The sequence below is a fragment of the Dromaius novaehollandiae genome, chromosome 3 (assembly GCF_036370855.1).
Source record: "Dromaius novaehollandiae isolate bDroNov1 chromosome 3, bDroNov1.hap1, whole genome shotgun sequence".
NCBI lineage: Eukaryota > Metazoa > Chordata > Aves > Casuariiformes > Dromaiidae > Dromaius > Dromaius novaehollandiae.
This window is the reverse complement of record NC_088100.1, coordinates 125599153-125626129: the sequence shown is the minus strand read 5'-3', so window position 1 is coordinate 125626129 and position 26977 is coordinate 125599153. Positions and strand designations below refer to the sequence as shown.

The 26977-nt window shown below is 39.8% G+C and overlaps 1 long non-coding RNA gene across 2 annotated transcripts in view; it reads right to left on the bottom strand.

The window, feature by feature from the left end:
* The window catches only part of LOC135327967 (uncharacterized), a 134950-nt gene that overhangs the window by 65316 nt on the left and 42657 nt on the right, over positions 1-26977 (bottom strand). Inside the window, exon 1 of one of the 2 annotated variants that reach the window (XR_010388662.1) lies at positions 3675-3749. The exons of the other annotated variant lie outside the window; for it this stretch is intronic. This is a non-coding gene — a long non-coding RNA (uncharacterized LOC135327967). Of the gene's footprint in view, positions 1-3674; positions 3750-26977 lie in introns of those variants that run through there. 2 annotated transcript variants of the gene reach the window in all.

The following is a 26977-nucleotide window of genomic DNA, read 5'->3' as shown; positions in this document are numbered from 1 at the left end:
GCAGGAGAGTTCACCCCAGAAAACAATTCCATGTGACATGGTTTACAGACGGCAGGACTATTAATGCAAAGAGGAGGAGCTGAATAAACAGACTTCACGGCTAATCCACTATCATAAAAGCATCTCAAAAACAGTAGGCACAGCAAAAGGAGTATTTTACCCCTAAGCTCAATATCAGCCCAACTCAGTAATCAAAATTCACAATCAAGTTTGTGTAAGATACAAATATTGTTTTTAGGATGATCCCTGTTGTAAGTAAGCTCAATAGTTTACATGATGGAAACGATGAAAAACCATAGAAAAAGATTAGTTAGTGATGCCAAAAGATCACAAAAACATTTCTGAGTTTAACATAGCATAGCAAATACCTGAGAATGAATCTTTCCCAACAGGCAGAGAATGGAAATTTTCTGCTAGTTCTAGGTATTGGAAGGCTAAGGGAATGAGTTAGGTAGAAGCCAGTGATTTAAAGTCGTGTTATTTCCTCAGATGGGATTCTCACTCAGCCACATAAAATATCCGTGATGTTCATGTGTAAGAGAAATACGACTGAAGTCAGATAGCAAATGACTAGCCAAATCATCTTACCAAGAGCATTAATGGCAATTGTTGAGAAATGTCTGTTAATTATATACAACGTAATTACTTTTATCATTAGACATCTCGTCATTTTTATATAGCTTTCAACAGCAATGGGATGACTACCTTCCTCTTTAGATTACTGACTATGAGCTCGTTATCTACTGAAAGAAAATCTCTAAGATACCTTCAAGGGTAACTAATCTTATTAAATGTCTCCATCTTTTTCCAGAAAATAATGGGACTGGAACTAATATAATAAAAAGTAAGTTCATAAAATGTATTGTTTCACTTCCCCAAAATGTTCATAAAACACAAGCTAGGCTCCATGAAGTGCTGCATCAGCACCTATGTAAGCAGAAGAAAAACGTGCCAACAGTGGAACCCATTATATCTCCAAGTCTCGACGCATCCCATGCATTGCCCGCATCCCGTGCAGCTCTCGGCGAGACGCGCATCGTGCAGTCTGTGCTTTGCACTGGTGCGTCACCGCAAATGACTCACCCCGGGACAGGCGCCTAGGGAAGAGGGCTTGTGAGGCAGCCACTACCCTTGGGTTCAGCTCCGCAAAGAGAGCAGGACAAGGCACTGCCCAGCCCACAGAAGCTACCTCTCTTCCCTACTTGCTATAAAGTCCAGGAACAGGAGTTGCTGTGGAGCATAGGTCAGCTCTAGCAAACCTAATACTACAAGAAAATTGTAAAAGTAAGAGGACATTTACCATCACTTTTGACAAAAAAAAAAAACAAAAAAAAAAAACCCACACAATATGATCTTTGTACTTTGATGTGCAGTTTTACTTTTAGTACAATGGTTTAACTCATGGTGGAAAAAGCAAGCTGCTAGTTCAGTGCACAATGAAGAACCTATTTGAAGAATTTAGCCCTTTTCTGATTGCACAATGTCTACGAGCAGAACATAATGTCACCAGATTGATTTAATCACAGGGGATGTTTTGTGATTTCTTTTTCTGCTACATGAATTGAATGAATTCTGTTGATCTGCTGAATCACGTAGGAGATTTCCTCGTGGTTGAAGGCAGAAGACAAAAACTTTCGGAGCAACTATAAATCCTAGTTGGACTGAGATAGTAAAGAAAGGGTTTGTGATAGGCATTGCCTCAATTACCTACTCAAAGCAAGAAACAAGCAACACAGCAGCTTCATTATATGAAGGACTTTCCAGTCTCCACAGAATATGACTTTGTTTGCTTCCTGTCCCCCTCGGCTTACAGAATTAGTGTCAGAGATTTATGTTTACTTTAAATGTTTCCTCCCTAGTTCCTACCTGAAACATTATTTTCTCCTTTTGCTGAATTTGGTCTAATGCATCTAACTGTTTTGGCAGATGGCACAAGCTTTTAACATCTGTGAATTTCAGACAGATTCTCCATTTCTGTGCCACCTCCAGTCTTTACTACAGCAACTACACTGTTCATGAACACCAGCAAAGCCAAACTAACCAGACCACTTTTTTTTTTTTTGGAAAATTTCTCAATCAGGGGCTTCAGAAAGAGGGAGAGCAAAGGGGAGATTTGTTTACATGCCTGCAAAGACTTCCTTCTCCATTTCTCATAGTGATATAAAACATTTGGCTAAGTTAAGGTCGATCCCAATGACAGTTCAGGAAGAAGATGGAAGCTACTACCTCTGCTCAGAGCCTTAGCAAGGGCAAGGAGGAAAAAAAGGCATCAAATAGCTGCCAGCCCCCTTGGAAACCGCTGCCCGGAATGAGCGGCTGCTGGCTTGTAGCTGTTGCAAAGTGTGCCAAGTCATGAGAAATTGCCCTGGAGAGAAGGGGGAGGGCAAGGGAGAAGGGTAAAGGAAGGAGATACCGGGGGACCGCGTGCTGCGAGTGCCAGAACACCTCACACCAGCACTGCTGCGTTGGCCGAAACTCTTCTTTTAGGTGAGGTGACGGGAGCTGGTTGTTCCTGCAGCTGACGACAGTGCTGCCCTCTGATCAGGAGCGCTACGACTTGGCTCCAGAAATAGCCAGCCACCGCGTGCGACTGAAGTAGCTCACCCAGCGTCCGTCCTCCCTGCCTTACCTGTGAGGCAAAACGTTGTCCTCATTTGCTGTTTGTTACAAAACTAAGCGCAGTATCACGCAAAGGCTTTGGGTTTCTTTAAGCTTTCTTCGCCGCCAAGTCAGGAAGAGGTCAAAACTGGCGAGCTTTCCATTTGAGAATAACTTTTTGCTGAGCTTTAATCAATGAACTAAAAAAGATCGGATGATCCGTACTATAAAATACAATTTTAAAAACTCATCCTGGATGCAATTGATTCTTTGTAGTGCAGATCAACAAGGAAACCCTCCACTCCAACTCCAACATAATGTACATAAATAGCAATAGCTACTAACAAGTGTTTTATTGGTACTCCACAGTAATGCTAAAAGGCTTTTGCTATGTTTCTAGAAGTCATATATATGCATGACTACACAACAGATTGCTTTATGTTTATTATCCACGTGGGCAAAGCAAATAGCAGGAAGAAGAAAAAAGAAAAAAATCCCTGTCACTAATAGAACAGCTATATTTTTGCATTATAGGCTGACTTACAGTGTTTTCCTGTACCTTTTTACAGCACAACTTCTTGGACAACGCAACTCCTGAGATGTCGTGTTTAATTTAACAGCCTGTGTAATAGGTAGGACTGTGTCACATAAATAGTGAACAGAAATGTAGAGCTTTTAAAATGACAAATCACACTATTCCTAGGGATTTAGGACAGGTTTTTTTCCCTCTTTCAGAGGCAAAATTACTTTAATTAACTTTTTCTCCCTACCAGTTCATTCAACTTGTTCTTAGTTAAGTATATTATGCTTGATGACGGAGTTCCTTCTGGTCTGGGGCCAGAACACACACAAGATTGTGCTTTTGCTTAGGTATATGAGGCCTGGTTTTGAGCCTCCTCTTTTCCAGGGACTTGTCCAGGGAAGTTTCCCCTGCTCAAACCGTATTCCCACCACTGCAGCCGGAGCAGGCAGGCACTTCCACCAAAGCGAGGTGCTGGCTGTGCCCTCCCTTCCCAGTTTGAACAGTGCTGCCAGCAAGAGCCCCCCTGCCCACCTCCAAACACATCAGAAGATACCTGAGGAGAGCTGAGCAGATGTCCTGCTTAGAGCAGCCATCAGTTCTTCTGCATCAGCACCTGCTTGCATCCTACGTACTCAGCAGATGTTAAAGTCAGGTTACAGTCACAAAAAATAAAACAATTTAAATATTTATTCAGCAAGTTTGCCTAGTGCCAGCTCCTCAAGGGCTGGAGCATGTGATTGTAAGATAAGGCATTATACTAATGCTAAAAAAAAAGATATTACAGTATTTTGATTGGTGTCTGGCACAACAATAACATGCATGAGAAGTGCAAAGGGAAAGTGTGCCATATATCCTGTAATACCTAAGGAAAAGATATTGTATCAAGAAACATAAAGGTGGCACCCCATTGATTTTAAGGTGGAGCTGATGTATGGTATATTTTGCCTTCTCTGAGAGTAATTTCATTCTCCGTTTTTGCCTAGCAGTTCTTTTATTTTTTTGAACATGGCTTTAGAAGAAGAATAAGTAATTTTAAAATAACTATGGGTTACTTTTCAACCTTTTTCAGAGTAACATTACAGGTCTATACTAAAATAGACTTACTACAGTTGAATATAATTAGGCATATTTTACTGCCTCCCATTCCTCAACACCAGAAATGTTTTTCACATAAGATGGAAAATTTAATGAAATGAAAAGTCCCACATCACACTTAGGTTATCATTTCTTTTATGACTCCACTGTGTTTCATATTCTACACTGATTGATTAAATCCCAGAGCTTCCTATTTGAGGAGACAACACAGAGGAACACTGAGAGGAAACTGAGGCACAGAGAGATCTGACTTGCCCAAGATGTAGTAAATGAATAGAACAAAGAACAGATTATAAATCTTTTGGTCGCAGCACCCTACTTACTAGCTTATTCTGGATCTTGCATCTAAGCATCTTAAGGCCCACTCTGAAGAAAGCCTTTTCTCCTTTATTGAGGAAACACTTGGCCTTAAATCCCTGCTAGTACAAGATACATACCCCATAGCATTGCGCTCATTAGAACTATTTACCTGAAAAAAATCTGAACTGCCTCAAGCAAGAGAATTCCAAACACCCGATTTTTCAGGCCTATGCCCTGACCACTAGGAAACATTAGAGATTTCCAATCTATGATATATTCCAAAATTTTGCTATTTTATTGCCAACTTTGCAAAACTGAGAACTGCAGAGCATGCAAGAATGCAACAGAACAATTTTTGCAGAATGCTAAAGGACTCTTTCCTTAATTAAGCCTCTGCCTGACACCTCTCAAACCAGGCATCACAATTAGCTCTCTTACCACTGGGATTCCTCACTGGGGATTAAAACACAGAGGCACACATGCAATGCAATCTGCCCTCCAAGTGTCCCGCAACCCAAATGAACCACTGGTAGGGACAGGTATTTAAGCATTGTGTTGCAGCAGTTTGAGGTGCTTTCTATCCAAACAAGTCAAGGAGGAGAAAGATACCAAAGAGTCTTCTTCTGAAACGTAACACTGGGGAAAAACTGAGGGGACTACACTGAATGACAGTCAGAGTCAAGGGCAGAATGGCCGAGTCCTCACTATTCAAAATAAGGAGGAGCTGAGGAGGACGTGTTGGTCAGGCCGTGCCCAGCTACGGTGTGAGAGCAGGGGACGGGGTCTGCAGGCTCAGACAGCTCCTTGTGGCAGGGCAGTCTCTGCTTCTAAGCAGAGGCATCCGACCTTGCTCCCTTCCATCGCGAGATCTGTGGCTGAAGAAGCCCAAGAGTCAGCAAGGTGAGGAAACTGGGGTTATAACATTACCTGATGCCCAACTAGGTATGCCCTACTGCTGTCACCTGCAGAACAAATTTTTAGGAGAGTTCACGGAAAGATCCTAAGGCTTAGGATCCTATTCCTGTGATGCAGTAATTCCCTTTAGAAATATTCTAAAAGAACGTGCATACTGACCTGTAAACCACTTCTAGCCTGAGACATTATGCAATGAATGTTAAAATAGAGATAATGATCAGACTGAAGCGCCTCAAAATTCCCATTGTACTACCACGCAAGAACTGCATGCTAAACACATAACCCTCCTTGCCTCCTCACAGGAGTGCGTACCACTCTGATTTAACAGCTCAGGGCACAGTGTGATTTAAAGGCAGAGGCACATACAAGGCACTAAATTTCCAGAAAAACCGACAGCTGGTATCCATCCACTGCTCAACATCTGAAGTGGGATCAGATGCTTCCATTAACTCCAGCCTCAGCTGGACAGAGGTGTCCGTCAGTGTTCACAGCGACGCTGGTGACAGTGCTCTGAAGGGTTTGCTTGGAGTGCTATTGCTATTCTGGTCATGTTTGAGGGCCTCAGTAACAGCTGATCTTTCTTCATAAGTTTTGTCCCAGATGCTGTGCTCTTAGATTGAACATTATAGATCGAATCATGAGCCACTGAGATTGACAGAAGTGTTGGTATTGACCCTGGAGCTACACGGACCTTCTACTCAGTATCACATATGGATAAAACTGTGCTGCACCACTGAAATCAATGGCAATCCTTTCCCTTTTTCATCTACCTCGTGCCCCCATTAAATTGACAACTACAGAACGATGACTTCAGAAATGAAAACACAGGACATTCTTTGTCTTTGGAGAGTGAACGACAACACTGAAAGAAAGAGAGGCTATCACCTAAACTTATCTAAAGGCTTTTGATGGTCTTCTAAGGTTGTTAGCAGGTTGGCATGAATGACTCAGATATTTAAGGCTAGCCTGTAACCATCCATCCATATTCATTAGAATTGTCATATTTTCACAGAATTTCAGAGAACTCTGGCCTGAACAATTATATGCTTTTCCATAGCAAATTTGAAACTCCTTAACACCTGCAGATAAGTGAAAAACTGTTAGCTGTCTATCACCACAGTCCACCTAGAGAAGGAACAGCACTATCTTTCTTGCCATTTCTTTGAGATAAAATATTGACGTACAATAATATAAATTGCAAGGCATTAAAAAAGAGTGAAAGAAAAGAATTCAGAGAGGCTGACTGCTTTTGGGCTATTGAAGATCTGTGGGCTACTCAGGCCCTGTGAAGTTTAAATACCCACTGATTTTGGCAGCTAAGAAAAGTATTGTATTTCTGGGGAAAAGTGCTCTCACTGGCTATAATTGATGCACTGGAGGAAGAATTAATCATGCACGGTTGAATACAGTTCTGTAAAGTGAAAGAATGGCCATTGTACAACTGCTGCACAGCCCAGCTCGGCTGCTGCCTCTGTGCCCCTCTCCTAATCCGAAGAGCAGAAATGCCCGCAGCTTTCTGAGGGAGGCAGGGAGACGATGCGGTTCCCCGCCTCCATGCAGCTCTTGGGAGCAGGGACGCGGGCAGTGTCACCCCAGGCGTTATCCTCAGCTGGCCTTGCTTGGAGCACTGGCAGCAGAAATGCCAAGGCAAGGCACGAAGAGCATTTTCTTCCCCTGCTTTTCTCCTTTTATCATCTACAAAATGCTTATGTAAACCTTGGAGAGAGCTTGCTGTTGAGCTCCAGGTATTTACTGGAGAGTGCACTGGGGACATTTCCCATTAAATGGTGCTGCAGAGACTAACTGATAATGGATCCCAAATCCTCCTTAAAAGGCCAAAGGATCTGAAAGAGACCAAGCAACTATTTTTCCTGTGAACTAGATTTATTTTTGTAAGAATATGTAAAATTATTTAAATATGGGTTTGAGCTAAGATTGCAGGAATTTGCATACAGTTGGACAATAGCATTGCAATAACCTTGACAAAATTATTACAGTTTTGGCCTAGTAGCAGTTTTGATTTTCATACTTCCACTCCAGCCTAAGTCCAGAAACATACCCTTTTACTATGTCATTTTAGAAGAAAAAGTGATGCAAATCTTCAAGCTAATTTTTAGCAAAGCTGTTCCTGCAAAAATATTCTCCTCTTTTACCCTGCTCTTCCCTAATTTTTCTGCTTCATTTAATGACATCTTTAGAAGTATATCTTATTAAACTGAAGAAGACTATCAGAATAAATATAAGAAATATATTTTGCTCAGCACACCACAGGACAAGTAGTAGAGATGCGAGAAATCATCTACATCTACTTTAGAGTTTCAAGCAGCCATTCTGTAAAATAGAAATGTACTCCAAAAAGCATATATTTGCAGCCCATTTGCAATAGTGCTTTAAACACTGGACTTCACTTTCAGTTGTATCTTCATTTACACATTTGGATTAATATAGTATACGCATGGGTTTCTATGTTGACTGAATGACAAAAAGGCATCAGATGTGCAAAAGTGTTTATGAGCATGGTCACACAGTGATGATATAGCTACCACTAGAAATATGTCACTTCCTTGCCTGGAGTTAGAGAAAACTTTTTTTTTTTTTTTTTTTTTTTTTAAATATCAGTCCTTGTGTGCTTGTGAGTGAGACACTATTTTGAGTCTTAAATTGCAAAACTCAAAGTAAATCCAAGTAGGAAAGAACAGATTTTGCCTATTTCTGATTAGCAATTTTCAGGAAAAAAAACCCTACCTGAAAGTACAAGAAGATGAGGTTAATGATGTATTTTCAAACTGTAAAGCCTTTAGAAAAATCTTAGTCAGAATTTCAGGGTTTTTACCCCTCAAAAAAGCAGCTTCCTAAATAGAATATGGAAGCAGAAACAAAAATATTAAGGAAGATAGGTAAGACTGTCTAGTCCAACCCCTCCGCCCAAGCAGGGTCACTCACAGCAGGTTGCCCAGGACCGTGCCTAGTTGTGTTTTGAATATCTTGAAGGATGAAGACTCCACAGTCTCTCTTGGCAACCTGTTCCAGTGTTCAACCACCCTCACAGTAAAATGTTTTTTTTTGTTGTTTCATACTTTAACTGGAGTGACTTGCATCATATTATAGTCTGCAGCGAGCCTAGCAAAGATATAATTAAATCCTAAGCTCCCATTGCTAATCTTCCCTGTGAGGTTCCTACTCATCTAGTTGCTGCCTAGTTAGACCTTGTGATGAATCAAATTATTTTAAGAAGGAATAAAATACTGTTATGTTCTGATACTGTCACACCTGGCTTCACACTTTTGGAGCTCCAAAGGGATTCTCCAGTACCACCTAATACTGCATGGGACAAAGGTCAGTCCTCGACTTGGACTTGCTGTCTGGACCAAGGAGACATTCTGCATCCACAACGCTCCCACTGGCATGGCATTATAATATTCCCAGTCTTTAATCCTACCTGAAAATAAGGATTGACAGTATGCAGAAATGAACTGATGGTGCACAAAAAAGTTGGAGGTAGTTCATTATGAGTCTCTTGAGTTGGTTCTTATTTTACAGGCTCTGTTAATACACATATTTCCACCAAGGCGACATACTGCCAAGAGATGGTCAGTTCCAGCACCCAAGATAGATGGAGTTCACAGTAAAGCAGGCAATGAGAGGAACTTTCTGGAGGTACACTGGACACCTCTGAAGCAGGATGAATCAAAGCAATTCAGACAGAGCTTAGAACCTTGCAAGCTATACATGACTTACTTTACATTACTGTAGATCACTCAGGCAGGCATAAGATAGCATCAGGACCTTGAAAGCTCATTTCTACTATACAGTGTAAATCTTGAGTCACTGAGGCCTGTGGATAACAACTCCCTCACTGTGTGTCAGTGGACCCTCACTGTCCAGCCTATCACCCAGTCACAATACAAATGGATCTGTAAATCCAATTGAAGATGATGATGACATCTTATTTCACTCTTCCAGGGACTACCTATTACCCAGGGGAAACAGGGTAAAAGTAGTGTGCTGACAACTAATGAGCTGGTGGAAAGGGATTACTTGAATTCTGGATCTGCTCTGCACCTGAAGTGAATTTTTCAGAACACCACCCTTAGGTCTCTCTTGTATTTACTTGGAATTCAGGTGGAGATTATACACCAATAATCTAAGGGTAAAACACCTTCCAAAGATGCTACAAGCATCCACAAATCATCCTGAAGAAAGCCAGAAATGACAGCTTATACCAATAAAATCCCAAGTACGATGGCTAAAGAATTATCAGTTCTGGAAAACAAAAAGCCTGCTCTGCCCCACAACAAACAGTATAAAATATGTCAAAAAATTTCCTGCTAACTTACTAGTTTAGACAACCATTTTGACACAAATAGCATGATCTGAAAGCAGAAGTTTAGGGAGATCTCCGCTCATTAGTGATTTTAAGGCTTTCTCTAGGGGGGCCTATTAGCACAGCTTCAGTGCTTGGTGAAGCTTTGTCACGATTTTTTTTAGCACTGATCTCCAAGAGAGTCTCTGGCTATAGATTCTTTTAAAAATTACCTACTGAGGCAAGCAAACTACCCATAAGAATCCATTATGTGTGCAGATATCTTAGATGAAGGAGCGGTTATACACCTCTTGTACAAACATTAGCTGCAGCAGCAGCTGCAGTCAGAAGATAGCTATCACGACATCCGCTATCACAGTGACATGGGCTAAGGGTTACCTGAGCTTTTGAATTAAACAAGTTTGTGGCGAATACAATCACCTACATTTGACACACCAAGTAAATGGCGTAGCTGGATTACTCCTTGATTTCTGCAAGAAGAAAAATTTGTACCAGATTTCAATAAGTTTGTCACCACATGTAAAGAATGAAATACCTCTATTTTAATGATAATCTGGGGCAAATGAAAAACTGAAACTAATTATTAAATACCTGGTATTTAACTATTACTCAAACTAATGCATGTCTTGGTAAACACAGAGAGTGGATCTTCCACAAAACAAATGTGTACCAAACTTGCAACTAAAAATGCAGATCTCTGCTATGAAGAGAGTACAAAACTCAGCTACGACACAGTTAAAACAGACACCCCCAGAATTGTCAGCACAACCACTGACGGAAAAAGGAGGAGACACAGAAGTAGAGATTTTTTAAAGGAAACAGGCAATGAAAAACATTTTCCTCAAAACCGAGTATGTCCAGTGTGTTTCGAAAAACCTGGGGTTTTTTTTGTTTTTTTTTCCCCCCTTTTCAGGTGTTTATTTCCCCTCGGTGTTCCAAAATAAACTGGGTGCCCACTGGGCTAAGAACTGGACAATAGATATTGCATGAGACAACACTATATCCGAAAAGTTTAGACTCTGAATGAAGTAATATTTGGAAAAGGGAAGGAAAAAAGGAAGAATACAGCCACTTGACCACAATTCAGTCACATTCTCCTGCCTAATATTCCCAGCTGCTTACTAAGCCAGACCAAAGACAAACACGAACCACACTTTAGAATAAGATGCTATAAATTAAAACACTTTCAAATATGGGTTAATTCTCTACCATTTTATTTATTTGAAAAGTAAATAGCCTGTAAAGAGTAAGCATTACCTTCACCACTGATGTGTCTAAACAAACAGCAGAATGGCATGCTTTGAAGACTTCTATAGCTAACGTTATTGCTCTCGTATTCAATGTTTTTAAGGAAGGAGAGACTTTCTCCGGGTTTTAAAGGTAATGTAATTTGAGGGCTACTTACCTCCATCCATAACCTTTATCTGTACATACATTTCTCCAGGGAAGCACAAATCAAAATCTTTATATGTCAAACAGCCTTGTGTTAAAAGACCATTGAATCATGTATTATAAGCTATATAGAATCCTAGGAGCTTTGTAGAATTGGAACAGTAACAGCATGCACAAAAAAGGGCATAAAATCATCCAAGATGTATTTTTCCTGCTCAATCAGTTCATTTTGATAATTAAGTGTCCTCACTTCAGCTCTCTTCTCTTTTTTGCATTCACTTCCTATGAGAGTTCTGACAAAAGAGCTTTATTGTCAGACCTGCAAGGTCATTAAGTGACTATTGGAATATATTCAGAGAAAATACATTTTGGATGGTCATAACATGCACTGCCACCAGACAGTAAATTTTGAAGGCTTACATTTTTACAGTTCATGAAAGAAACCTATCAAAAGCAACCTCTGTATTAAGGAAACCAGCTGGACTGTTGAAATTTTTGACTGAAATACTTTGGAGTGACACGGAGACTAAGAGTCACATAAAAAAAATATTTGGCGATAACTTTGAACAACAAAGAAAGTTATAGTAGTGGCTGGCCACCTGCAAACAATTTACAGTAGAAAGGATAGATCTCAAGAGTAAATTTTTCACTGTGCATGTACATTTACTGAGCCCCGCTTTAAATGAGGTACTTTGGATTTGCAAGGTCTGTAGTAGTCACTAAAGAGTCAACCAGACATTTAAATAATTTTCACCTTTCACAATTTTTCGGGTAAAAATAAGGAGACCCAGTATCATTGTAATGACTTCTCACAACAAGACTATAGAACCTGAAAGATCAAAATGGGATATTTTTCTCAGATTAACACCTGTGCACAAGGCAGTACGATTTGACAAGGCATTTCAATCAGCAGATCCCTGTGCTGTGAGTTCATGGCTGTAGGATTTTGCAGGAATCAGCCACTGATGTTCAGAATAAGCAAACCAAAATTCCAGTGACAGCTATGTCAGAAAGTCAAAACTTATTTTCAGTTTATAAAGATGTAACAGGAACCAGAACTGATTCTAGATATAATCCATACAACCTTCTAGCTGCTGCTAGGAAAATGTTAATCAAAATAAATCTTTCCTGGACTGAAGTCCAATTTGAATTCCAAATGTATGTCTATAATTTATAGAAGTATCACAGACAAATCCGCCTCAACAATGATGAGGAATTACCTTCAGGATTAACTGCAGCTTCTGAATGCTTAAATTCAAGAGAAGAATTGTCCTGTTCTGACATTCTGTATATTTTCATGTTCTTTTGTCTTCTAAAAATAAATGGCATTAGAAACATGTAAAAACTAAAAATATCAGTATACTAAGTTTTCCCAAGCAGTCTGAAAGGATTTCAACACCCTTGCCTCGAGACTGCTTGATTAACAAAAAGTTTTGATAAAAGTAACAGCCAGAAACTTTGCCCTAGCAAAAGGGAAAATAAACAGAAATAGATGAATGTGGATAACAGCAGAAGAGAGGACACCTTCCAGAAGCAGACACCTAAAACTCTTTCCAATTTTTCAAAAGCCACTGTTTTCCAGACCAAAAAAAATTTGCTCTATCTAGACATTTCAAAAGGTCAGACTTTTTTCCATCCAGCTTGTCTTGTGTCTAAGTACTGATGTTAGTCACCATCCCATAAACTCAAAGAAACTTGAGTAATATACCTGGGATCAATGGACCCTACATACCACTGACTACAAATCCAAAAGCTCAGTAACAACAGACTGACTGTCGCTGAAGGCAAGTGCCTCTCATACTTTTATTAACATTCCCACCAGCATGAAATTAATATTACTTGACTCCATGATCTAATTTAAGTCTTATGGGGAAAAAAAAGAAATGCTGTCCAACATTCTCACATTATTGATCCAAAAACCACAACCAAAAGTGCCAAATGGGAGCCCCATGGTAAGAGCAGATCAGAAGTGCAGGTGACTTTTATCAAGCTGAAAATTCAAAGTCAAATACTAATTTTTCCTTTAAATAAATCATGATTAAATACTATTAGATCAATTTGCAAACCAAGCTTAAAGGTGCATAATTAACAAGATGTCTGCACCACATTTATCTGCAATATTTTTAGCTCTCCTGTGTACCACTGATTTCCTTTCCGATACCGTAATAGACATGTACTCCTTAATATGACCTAGAAGGTCCTCTGCTCTTGCTTTATCTCTTGAGCTTCCTGAACTGTAAAGTTGACTCCTGTCCTCTCCCAGTCAATAAGACTAGTTTTGAACACATGCTATTCTATTTTTAACCACAAATTTCATATCTGTACTGGTAGGGCCACATCTAATCCCCTTTGGATGAGAAAAGCTACTTTGGATGTCACTCTGATGATCTCCTGCATGCATAGGCCCTAATTTTAATGCATTAATGCTATTCAAGATTGCCTGCTAGTTACCAGTTGCCTCATAGTTGAGCAACTCATTTTAAGAAGGGACTTAAAAATACTGGACGTTACCATAAGTCTCAAAGAAGGATTGTCTATGCAGTGTCAACCTTTGCCAAAAGGCTTCGATGAACAGAAAACTAGAGCAACTTCTGTTTTTACAGGAAGGGGACAAAGATGATGTACATTACAAGGTCATTTGCCATAGTTACCTTCCATTATGGAAAATCTACAGTGAAGAATTTACAGTGGAAAGACTAGTGTGTTTATGAGGTATCAGGATGGTTCACTTTCTCTGCTCAAGATTCTCATGTTTGGCTAGAATACAGCTTTTAAAGTAGAACTGATTAGATCAGAACAAATAGATTTCCCCCCAGCCTACTCTTCCCAAAGTCATAAAACAGTCAGGGATAAGGTTTAAGTCTTCTCTGAGCAGGTGTCCCTTTTCCTAGTCACAACTATTTAGGTACAAATAATTGAGAGTTTAACTTTGGTTATTTAGATTTCAGAGTACCTGATTTATGGCCATAGGCAGATCTTTAAATAACTTACACTGTACATGAAGATAATTTAGGCAGTATAGATATCTTTAGTGTTTCACTGAATAAAACAGCTGCAGAAAATAATATTTATAACTTAGATCCATCCTGTAGAGAAGCTGTGGTTGAACCTGAACAATAAATTTATTTTCTTGACTTGTTTTAATGACAGGACCTATTCTCGCCTCTGTTTCTTCTTCGTACGTGCAGAAGCACACGCAAAGTTAAACACTTGTGTTTTAAGCCAGGCTCTCAAAGAAGTATCTCCAGAGCAAAGCAAAACAAAGTGCCTGGATCGCTGTGACTCCACAAGTGGCAGCAGAAAAGAAATCAGATTTGCTAATGCTTCTTCCAGAGGTGAACCCTGGCTCATGCAGGCAGCCCTCACACCTCGATCACAATCCAGCCCCTGAGGAAGGAACAGAGCAGTTCAGGCTGGACAGGACCTCAGAGGCCACCTGCTCCTATGCCCTCCTTCCAAAAAATACCCAGGCACCTTCAGGTAAGGCCTGTGTTTGGAAGACAAGGGAGGACACTTGAAAACAAGATGTAGCAGGTCCACTTCTGCAAACTCTCGCCTCAGGTGAAAACCTGGATTAATTTAACTGACTTCAGTGAAATCCTTGCAAAACTTTGCAGATGCAAGTAAAACATCTCAGGACAGGACAGTAATGCGCTGCAGTCTTGGAAGGAAAAAAATTCTAGCACTGTGATTTTTTTTTTTTTTTTTTTTTAACCTCCAATAAGGGAAAGGACTTCAGAGAACAAAATGTATATACAAGCTTCAAGTATGTGATTAGGCCTCATGAAAGCCAGTGCAGCTAAAGATATAAATATTATAATAGGCCTACTGTTAAGCACAAGAGTAAAGGCTCTTCCTAAAATTGGCTATAACCCCTCTTACTTCTTTCTGTATTACATTTATCTACAGTTCTCCAGCTGTCATCATTTTTACCCACTCCCCACTGAAGCTTGGAGTTCAGCATTCTCAAGAACATTTCTTTATAACACCACACTGGACATTTATTTGTCCAGAAGTGTTATTTCCAAAAACTTGCCTTTTTTTTTTTTTTTTTTTTTTTTTTTTTTGCTCTGTGAAAAGACAGAAAGCCCCCAAAACATCACAAACATGGTCACAGAAGTGACCCATTAACAAAAGAAGGCAATACAGTGGGAAGAATAAGGGAAAGAGGATACTCCTCTCAGATGAAGTAGTAGGGTCTCTATCCCTGCTTTGCCATTTGAGGTACTCTTCCCCTCCTAGCTGTAACCCCCTCTTCACACACTGATGTCTGCCAAATATGTACACGAGCTGTGACCATAACTGACAGTGGGCCTGAGGGAAGGCTCAGTCAGCAGGAGTCACATTAAGCAGTGAAAGCCGAAGGTAGGAACAGCTTTGGACACACACCGGGTGACTCCTCTGGTCCAGGCATGTCAGACCCAAGCTAAGGTTCCCATGAGTGTATTCCTTGCTTTGCAAAGATGTTTGAAGAGCTTGGAATGCTTGTTATACTTTGGAGGAGGCGGGAAACCGAAAAACTAAGAGACAAAATGATGGTTTGTGATTTGAAGAGTTGTATCTCTCCTCTCATGAACAGAGAACATCATATGTGAGCCAGATACTCTTATCACAGTGATCTCACACAGGTGCTCAAGTCACCAGTTACAATGCAGTTAATCTCAGCTTAACCCAGGGGAAATTAAAAGTCATTGGATCCCATGGTTAACTCCCAAGGTGCTGTAAGTCAGAATGGCTCCAGTAATTTCTGTAACCTCAGTTTACATCAGCAGAAGACCAGAACAAATCAGAACCAATCAACCCAGCTCAACTTTTAAGCACTGGCTCAGTTTTTAGCATTGGCCCACTTCAAAGCAAATCTCACCAAGATCGAGGTATGCTGCCCTTGCAGGGCAACTATACACTCAGCCATGTCCCAGTGCTAGTGTTGACACGTATTCAAGTAAGGAGCAGTTCAAGATGCGACTAACTCCTGGGCAGATGGCAGGCCTTCTACCAGACAGCTCACAGGACAAGACATGCATCCAATCTGAAGAGCAGCAGAGCAAAGCTGTTGACTTTGATGGAGCTGCCAGGGGCGGTGGGCTGAGCTATGCAGCCAGACTTTGCAGCTAGGCCTAGACAAACTTCTCCTCCCTCTGCTTCCCCAGAGAGGCAGGACCAACGGCCAGCAGCAATCCCATACCCAGCCACAGCCAGATCCACCAGAGGGGATCTAACAGAGCTGCTGAACTCTTCAAGATACGGCTTACACTAGATTTAAGTAGTGTATAGTGATAGAGCTGATCTTCCATAGGCAGGAGAGAATGAGCAATTACGCATGCTGTTCACAGATCATGAACAGAAAAATTATTTGCTGTGAATTTACCCAGCTTAAAAAGCAGAGATGCCGAAAACCCCTGAGGAGGCTGCAGTAGGTGGAAATGAGTCCTCTACCATACATACATCTATAATTGAGGGATTTATCTTTACATCTTTGACTGTAAAGTATAATTCCCCACGGACGTGCAAATTTGATTTTTACAATAGCTTTTACTTGTCTCAGCCCAGTTACACAACCTCTCTCTCTCTCTGCAAGTAGAGCTATCAGCTTCGTGCACGTGTAATCTTCTAATTGTTAGCAGTCTTAAAAATAAAGTTTGTGACTAATGATTAAAAGCACAGTTCCTGAGGTTAATGTATGCCCTATCCACAAACTGAACACTACAGCCACTCTCCTTATTCTCACTCCTGTGGCGTCCATTAAAGAAATAATATCTGCATCAGCAACTTTCCTTATATTCTTTCTTCTCCTGTATAAAGAAAATACAATGATGAATATAACAGGAAAAGTGCATTCATCAGATTAAAAAAAAAAAAATTGTGCTCACCAAGAAGTTGCCGTCACTATTACTGTTCTAATCCCAAATACTACAGGGTATCTCCAAGAAGAAAAAGGATAAATTCACCCAATTTAAGTCCACCCAAAGTAATGCAATTCCATCAGACTTGAATTTAGTCAAAATAGTTCAACTGAATTTTGAGCAAGATAACAGAATAGTGAACTACATGAAACCGAACAGGAAAACGATCGTGTTCTCATACTGAAAAACCCAACAACCCTCTCCACTCCCAGTTACTTTTTGAAACCTCTTTCATATCGCAATACTGCTTTGAAAGGGGCAGCTGCAGGCCTGATGTGTCTGGCCACGTTGTTGTAGCATCCCTGACACTTCTCTAGCTCTGTGTTGCTAAATACAAGCTTGTTGACTGCTTGAAATGGCTTCAGCAAGTACTTGTTTGCACCTCTCTCTTACAAACAGGGCTTTATCTACCATTTTCCTGACTGTCAAAAATGAATATAAATTAGGAGTATCAATAGGAAAGTCACTCTAAGATTCTGATGTCCTTGCTGTGCTGCAGTCACAGGAAACATAATCTACATGGAATTTCGTAAAGCTGCACATATATGCAACATGCACCAAAATCTGTGCCAACAGGCCCTCACCTGTCAGTAATCAGGCTACTTCACTTTTCTTTTAAGGGAAGATGACTTTTCCTGGGCTGCTTGTTATTTTCTTCCTTTCGCCCTGTTGCGTCTCTTTTGAGTAGCAGCTTTAACACCCTCTGTGTTCTCACTGCACAGGTTTTGCACCAGAAAACATTTCTAGTCTGAACACTTCCAGGCCTGTGACAGCCCTTCCAGAACTACAAACCTGAGTGTTACTCGGGGCTGTGAGATTCTCAATGAGGCCAGGACGATTCCTGTGCCCACACACTGGGAAAGATCATAACGACACTGATATTTATGCTAGGGTCACAATTGTTACTATTTTAGGAATGGGATTATGATTTGTGCTACAATAAGTCCCACGCTTCACCTGCTGGTAACTAGCTCCCCTGACACATCCACATGCTTTTCACATTCTTCAATTTATTCCTTACCATCTGCTATTCAGATGCTCCAACTAAATAAAATTTTAGTGTTTCAGTTCTCTTAGAAATACATTACTTTGCCCTTCTGCATCTCCTTTGTTCTGCTTCAAAGCATTTACTTTGCATGCAAACACCCAGCTTGTTATTTAAAGTGGTTGCTCTGATTTAAGTGAATGGCACAGAAAAGTCAGCCCATCTCTGACCAAACAAGGGGAAAAGCAGGAAGCACTTCCAGTCTATTGATCAAGTGTCAAATTCACAGACTGCAAAAGTGCTAATATAATTGGCACCCCCACACACACCATTTACTACTGAGCCAAAGAAAGGCTCTTGGATGTCATCCTTTCTGCTTCAGATTTATTTTTCCAGGGCAAGGAGACTAAGCTTCCTCTTTTTTTAATCAGAAATCTAGTTTATGTTATTTGAGAGAGACGTAGCAAGTGCCGCAGCATCAGTGTTATCGCTGCAACGTATGTAAGAACTTGACATGTAAATTTAGCCCAGCAAGATTCATCCTTGGCTGGTGGGCACTACTCTCCCTCCTTTGGTTTTGTGGCCGGAGCTCTGATAACTTGCACCCACCAGGAATCTGTCCCAACGGGACACAGCTGCCTCTCGGTTATGAGGACAAAATCTCTGAAACCCACTGCAATTCACAGAAATTGCCCAGAACCAAAGCAGCACATTTTGGGGCTGATTACAGATAAGTTATGTCTTAGCACAATTAACGGAAAGGTTTTCTCAAAATACAGGGGCAAATTCTGCTTTCACATATGCTGCGATCAGTTCTAAATAGCACCAGCAGGCCAAATGCAACAGCAGCCTAATTTGAGTGCTGTAAGAGGCACTCAAATGTGGATATACGAGACATATGAGGATACGTCTGTGGTACAGAGTTCACTGAAGTTACTGCTTGGGTAAAGTATTTGCCAACCAGCTCCTCTGACACGTGATTTCCTCTGACATGTGATTTATCAGTTTTGTACAAATAGCTCCTTCTATAGCCACTACTGCTAGGGCCTTCAGGAGCCTCATCCACAGCCCTTCCAGCACCGACACAACTGAAATCCACTGCCTTTGCCAAAGTTATTCTACAGTTACACTGCTTACTTATATTAAAAAATAAGAAAAAGGAAAGAATCTTAAATCTTTAATTGGCTTGTTACCAGTAATGAGTTTTCTTTTCACATCCATATTTTGTGAAAGGCAAAGGTAAACAACTAAAGAGGCAAAACTATTCATAGGCAAGGGCAACAATCGGGAGACTTGTTTTCTGTTGTTAGCAAAGTTAGGTTCTTACACTTTGATGTGAGAGAAATCTTTGCTTTTTCCCATGTTTCTGTTTCCCAACCCAAAAGTCAAGATTGGTACTGTTATCGTCATTTATAGAACGTTAAATCCTTACTGATGAGATGCTCATAACAGCAAGGTATTTCAATGCTCATATTTCCTACCCTTTTCAGAGATCTTTCCTCCATTTTGGGAGATCTGAGTCACTCACCATGTAGTACTGTAAAGGAATGTTCAAAAGCCAACCCTAAATTTCTCTTATTTCAAAGTCATAGGATTGAGGAAGAATAAGATAGGCCTCTTATTTTGAGATTTTATACAGTGTAGACCTTGGGTTTAACTCAAGGTAGCAGTACCTTTGTGTTGTGAGGAAGTTCTAGACTTGGACCTTTGCTGATAGATGCATGATCTAATACATGGAGCACCCTCTAAAACCAGCCACTGAGAATCTTTTATTCAACATTTTTAAAAGGTTCACATTCATGCTGCTCTTGAGACTAGCCCATGATAGTCCTATTCTCTTTCTGCCATCTTGCTACCTCAGCCAGACACATGTTATCAGTGTCAGAGCCAGAACTTTTTGCCACTTGCCCTATCATGATTTCTCTCTCCTTCTTGACAGTGAGTGACAGCAAGTCTGACCAGGCTCTGCTGGCTGCCAGTCATAATTCTCCTGGGTCTAGCCCCTATCTCACTTACTGCTCTAAAACTCAATTTCCACAATTATTTCACCTTCCAGAATCTACTGTTCTGGACCTAAACTCATGAAGACAGTCCAAGAAGCCACATGCAAACAAACACCACTACTGTCTGCAGGAAGCAGATCGGGAACTTGAAGTAACAAACTTTAGCAACTGTTGCAACTCCTCTGACAAAGCTGCAGGTTCTTCATGCAATTAATTTTCATGCCATTGCTAAACTGAACCCAAAGTCACCCAGTTCTTTTTATTGGAATATTTACATTTTGCATCTATGCTTGTTATATTCATCTTCATTTCCTCAAATGATTCACAATAGTGCTTTCCAAAACGACAGCTTGTCCTTTCATCTAAAAAATACTGTGCAAACAAATAATGGAGTAAGGTACACAGAAAGTTTGCGAGCATGGGTTTGTCTAACCCGCACTATCCACCAATGCTAGTCTACAAAAACCCAGCTACTCAGTCATGCTACGTTGGAGCATCCTTCTTAGTGCTCAAACTAGCCGGGTCGCTGCCCTCTCACTGCCCTGCCAGCAGCTGGGCTTCCTAGGGTTACCCAAGATTTTTCAGCAGGACATTGCTGGTTTGACTCTGGGCTCCAGCACTGGGGGCAAGGTGCTGGAATAAGAGAAGAAAACAGACAAAAACAACCCCAAACAAAGCTGTTAACCTAACTGGAATCAGGCAAGCAAACATTTCCTGAGCCAGAGCACTTCACTGTACCTGAAGAGCCCTTGATATATTTTCCCCCAAAGCCTTTTTCATCACCGATCATTGCTTCATTTCCTACTTGCTCTCCCGAACAGACTTTTCCGATGTAATTCAGTAGATAAAGACTAAAATCAAGTAGGTAAATCATGGGCAAATGACATTCGTAATAGTAATCTTTCCCTCATACTATCCTGTATAACATACATCCTTCACAAAGAGTTGAAAGAAGGATTACATACTCTGCCTCTGGTTTAATTTCCATTTTCTTTAATAGCTGTGATGTGTCTCAGTCAGAAAAAAAAAAAAAAAACCCCAAGTGTAAATACCACGACATTCCCAGGATTTCAGAGAAGTAGCTGTCTCATGGAGACTTTTGGGACTTAAATTAGCATGCAGGATCTATGCTGGAATGGCAGAATGGTGTCAGAAGCGAAACGTGATGCCAAAGTCAGATGAATCAGACACACCAGTTTAGAGATGCAGGACTGCAGAATTTTCAAATGCTTCTTTGATCAAAGAGTTTTTACAGCAGAGTTTTTAATCCCCTCCAATCTGCGTAAAGGTGAGAGCGAGGCACCTCAGAGTGCAGCTCGGCGTGTTCTGGCAACCCCAAGCGTCCCTTAGCATTTTCCAGAGAGAGGATACTCTATTTTAAAAGATTTTAATTTATGAAAAAAATAAATTTTTAAAAATCCTTCCCTTGATATTCTACAGGTACTGAAAGCCTGGTATTAAGTCTGCCATAGCAGAAAGATTCCTTTACTGAGCTAGCTTTGCTAGATTTGTAAAACTGCTGTTTTCTTTCGGAAATGAAGCACGGTTTCCAGCCTACAGGACAGAAGCAGGCAGAATCTACAATACCCAACCAATTTACAGCTAGCTTCCTTCATGAAATCCATTTTTTGCCACATCCCAACGTAGTGTTCATTCATCTGGAATTTCCCATGCATGTCTCTACCCTGAAAGTGTTTAAACTAAATTTCATACTTGCACAAATTGTTTGTTAGACACAGTAGTCAGAAACACACTAAGTTTTCCATTATAATGACATGCTGTTCTGTTAAAAAAAACCTCACTGTAACAGCAGCTTATGTTAACCACTCTAAGTGTACTTAATTATATAAATTAATCTCTGTTCTATGAAGTACCTGTGGACAGTTAAAAACCTAAATCTAGCATCACTTGCTACAAAGAACTATTTGACTCTTAATCTATACTTATTAACTTCCTTATTTTCCTACTGTGAGGGGTCAACATCCACTCACAGGCAGAGCTCAGATGAACCACTTCTTGCAACTCCCCAAATTAAGTTTTCATAAAAGCAAAAGTTTATGTACATGGAAGTAATTGTGTGCCACAACCGGGCAAATGTATGTGTAAGTGCTATATAGAGCTGAAGAGGGGGTTACTTAGAAATTTAAATATCTGGCTTAAATACATGGATTAAGAGCTAAATAGGGTTTCCAGATCTCCCCTTGCCAAACTGCAGCTCTGGAGTCCGGTCTCCCTACCAGGATATAGCTAACTATTTAACCATCCTTACATTAGCCTGAACACTTGTCAAATGGTTATCTATTTTCTGCGCCACAGGGCTGATCCTTACTCTTAGTTCATTGAGAAAACCCAGTCACTAGTGCCTTTACTAATATTATATTATTCTCTATAATGGATAAATACATCGAGCCCTCTCTTTCCATTTATAAGCTGATGATAGATATGCAGAGATCCACAGCCTACCTAATTGGTTTGTACATGCAAAGCTGGTTCTCAAGAAGAAAAGACCATGAGAAATGAGGAGGCATGACTGGAAAACGGAGGATGTCTCACAGAAAATTTGGTCTCTGACACAGTGCTGTCACTGAGTCAACCACACGCATACAGAATGCAGCCTCTGGGTGACAGCTATGAGCAGGCAGGTGTGCACAGCTCTGTTTAAAGATTTAATTAGTATCTGCGATGCATCCAATTACTTGCTATTAATTTAAAGGTTGTTTGATTCTGGTATTAATTCAATGGCCTTGAGTGATTTTGAGAAGTATTTGTCTGGATACATGCAATGTGAAACCCATACAAATCAAACTACTGCCTTCAGAAAGGCCCACAGATCTCTCTGAATGTCCATAGCGTTTGTTATATATTTCAATAGTGAATGGTACTGCGTGGGAATTTCAGATCATTACATACAGGTGGCACTGACTTGTGCAGTTCAGTATTTGCGCAGACAGGGGGGAATATGGTCTGGAGATTTTAAGACACTTCAGGTAAAGTTCAGTCAATTAAATCTTAAATTACTCAAACCCAAAGATCCATAAAATTTGCTCCTAAAAGTTAATCTAATATTTGTATTGCTGTATAGGGAGTAATTACCAGAACACATTTATTTCAAGTTAATTGGTCATCTAGAGCATACCCTGCATATTAATTATCCTGCCTGTGTTGTATACAGGGGGAGGAAAAAAATAAAATAAAATTGTTTCTTCACGCTAATGGAATGCATGGTTTCCTCTGTCAGGAAACAAGTGGTGGTTACAGAAAATCAAGGGCACCATTTATGTGCTCTAGCTTGATGGAAGCGGGATGCATGACAATTTTGTTGTATTAATGAAGCTGAAGGATTCTTTGAGACTTACTGTGATCACAAAGGTATTAATTCCTCAGCACAATGAAATGCATTATGCAGACTTCCTGAAAACAAACTTCTTCACAGAGTGGGAAATATCTCTGGACATAAGAATTGGTGTCGACCACTCCCTCTCCCCCCCACACACAAAAATCAGTTCAAAAAATTGCTGCAAAATGACTACATTTTCAGCCCCAGTTGAAGACCTGGCCCCTGTTTTTGATTCTCCTTGCTTAAAAAGCTGCAGCTTAGACCAATGCCGACCCACAAATGCAAAGGGAAGGAAAAAAAAAAAAAGAACAAAGTTTAAATGCTTATGCTTTCCCACAAATAATTTTGCCTTAAAATAAAGTTACCTCTCATTTTAGAGGTAGATGGAGTTTGGAAGAAAAAGGGTTTGTTGGTTGTTGTTTCTTTCCACCCAGCACAATGGACACATTACCCTCCCCCCCACCTTTTTTTAAATAAATAGAGCCATATTTTCAATTAAACAGTACCACTGACACATATAAGCTACAAGAGAAAATCTTTGAGATAGATTCTCAGCTTTTCTAAATAAGAATAGGCTACAGAAGCCAAAATTATGTCTACTTATACCAATCTGGCACCTAGGAGGAAATTTCATTTTCTGTTCCCTATTATTACATCAGATTGTCCAAAAGGATTTTGCTTAAATGCAGTGTTTGTGTTATCCCTTTTACAAACCATTGGCTGTACAACACATCTAGAAATCAAATTTGAAGTTACTACTTTTTTAAAATATTCCTTTATCACCTGTAACATCTATGCTGCGCAGAAATATAAGACAAAGTAGGAGTAGATAGCTTAATGTTTTATACCAAAGCTAATTTTTGTAAGCAGAACCTCAACTCCTGGATTATGCAGCATACATAAGTTCAGCTTCCCCCATCAATTCATCCACTTTTCTCGGCAAAATTACTTCTCTCAATATTATTTGGCTGACATATAAGATGATGATCTCAGGCATATCAGAAGTCTCAACGGACATATCACAATCTGTACACTGCTTTTCAGAAGTAGTTTATAAATATCGCAATTTTGTTCTGCCTGTACTCTGCTCACTCCCATATCCTTCTGACAAGAAATCAAGTTTGAAGAATATTTACTTTAACAAACAAAATTGGGTTTTATTGAAACCACCACCACATAGATTTCCTGATATACACTATAGTTAAAGTGCCAGAAATCTCACAGACACCTGAATTGGAGTATTTTGCTTTTGGGACCTTGTCTGAGCCATAGAAATAGTTACCAAATTTTGGGTTTCAGTTTGGAGACTACATTTTGGGATGAATTCTGTCAGAGAGAACTCTTAGGCGTTGAAGTAAGGCCAGCAGAAAGGGGACAAAGCAAAACCCTGAACATGAAAACACTCCAAGCTTGTGAGACAAATCTCAAATCATCATTTGATTAAATATAGTTACAGAATTTAGGGTGATTTATCACTGAGGTTTTTAAAATGCCGGTGACATTTAGCTATGTGGATTATTCAAATCTAATACCAAATCCTCCCTAGAGTGCTGAAATATGAGAAAATATTTTGGTCGTTTTTAAAGCAAACAAACCAACCCACGAACATGAAACACCTCCTCTTCTTCTATTACATTTTATGCAGTCCCAAAGTCATTTGTTTTATACCCTTCTCTGATTGTTTGGGCAAAAAAACAATTTTAAAGACTCCATTCGAGCAAGTAGTCATTGTATGCCAAATAACTGACTGCCTTACCTTCATGACTAGAAAACTGCTGAAGCTTTAACCATGTTTACAGTTTAGTTTATTTGCTGGGTTGAAGACAAAGCGTTATTATTCTAGATTAATTTGGCAGGGTGGGTTAACATAATCCAGGAGTACTAGGTTTTTTTCCCCCCTTTGAAGTAGAAAATACCAGTGTAAATGAAAAAAAAACTTTCATTGTTTTCATATGAAAATTTTAGAAAACTAAGAAGTGTTCAGTTCAACAGTTTCCTCCAGAATTTTTGAGGTGGCAAAAAAGATAACAATGAAAGATACTTTTTGGTAAAAATTAAAGTATTTGTTAGATTTTTGACAATATTCATATTTATAATGCTAGGTCAAATCAGTCAAATCCTCTAATAAATGAATATATTACTGCTTGTCAGCCCTCATGTACATTTCAACTATTAAGAACTAAGGATTTAGCATTTTCCCAAGGCTTTTTATTCTACAAAACAACCACATAAAACCATTCTTTAGCTATATTTTATTCCTATGCCTTTAATTCCAATAGCATCCACATAGTACTGGGAAAGTATCTCAGCTTGCAAAAACTTGAAGGAAAAAAGTGACCTTGAATTAAACTATTAGCTTATATTCTCACCAGTTTTGAGAGGAATAATCATCTTCCATTCCATTTGGGTTGTCTAATTACCGATTTTAATTTTGCAGTGCCGATTTTATTTTTTTTTCACTTTTTTGGTAGAATATTTTATAATGTTTATGACTACTTAACCATTTGACCTTATCATACACCTTTTCTGAGTGCCTGCACCCAACATCTGCTTTCAGTAGCTATAAAGTCTTTGAGCGTATACCAGTGCACTCTAAAATAGAATCTGGCCTTTCAAGCCACCTCAAGCAGAGCTTTCTCTAGAGGTAATTTACTTTTTTTTCTTCTTCAATTTTGCCTGGAGAAACAGCAAATAAAATCAGAAGCAGCAACCTGACCATTTTTTCCCTGGTTATGCTCTTCTAATCTAATATCACATCTTAATCCTCATTCTCTGCAAAGGATTTGAATTTGACTTCCCTTCAATTCCTATCATTCTTTAATAGTCCTGTGTCACAGAGGAGGTTTACTTTGAAAAAGAAATTCAATCTCTGGACCTATTTCTTCCATAATTTCATTCTCTTCCCCTTCCAGTTTTTGTCCAGTTAAAGACAAGCTGGTTTCATCTGAAAGCTATTGAAGAAAATGTTAAAATAGTCACAGAAATATTTTGTAAAATAAACTGTAGAAGTCTACCCTCATGTTTATCTGTTTTCTCTACTTCTGTTACTCCAAATTATTGAAGAATTGCCTTCTTCTGAGGCACTCTCAAGGTGTTTTATTTGTCAGCTGCTAGTTTTCTTTAAGCCTAAGCTTATGAACGACAAGACAGACCAGAATGGGATAGAGGTCAATGGTATGAGACGCAACTTCACTCTCTGGTAGCGACAAAATCCTCTGATGCAAGCTCATCAGATGGTGCTCAGGAACAACCAAGTCGATCTCAGGCTGACTTTCAGGTTGCCGATGCAGCAGTGAAAAAGAAAGTAATTCTCATAGGCTCAAAGTTTCCATATTCAAATTACTGTATCAGGGCTTAATTACCTCATTTGAGATGCCGAACAAGGGTTACCAGAGCTGTACAGAAGTCAAACTAGAACTGGTTTGAAGGTGACTACTGGGGTAATTGAGGAACAGAAGGAAATTGAGAACTGGGGCAATTTGGCTTGATTAGCCAAAATAAAAAGTGAGATGGAATGGGATTGCTGCTGTAAGTGTGATGGAGGTAAGCCCAGAGGAGGGAAAACAGCTCCATAAGCCAAAGTATGAGAGGTATAAAAATTC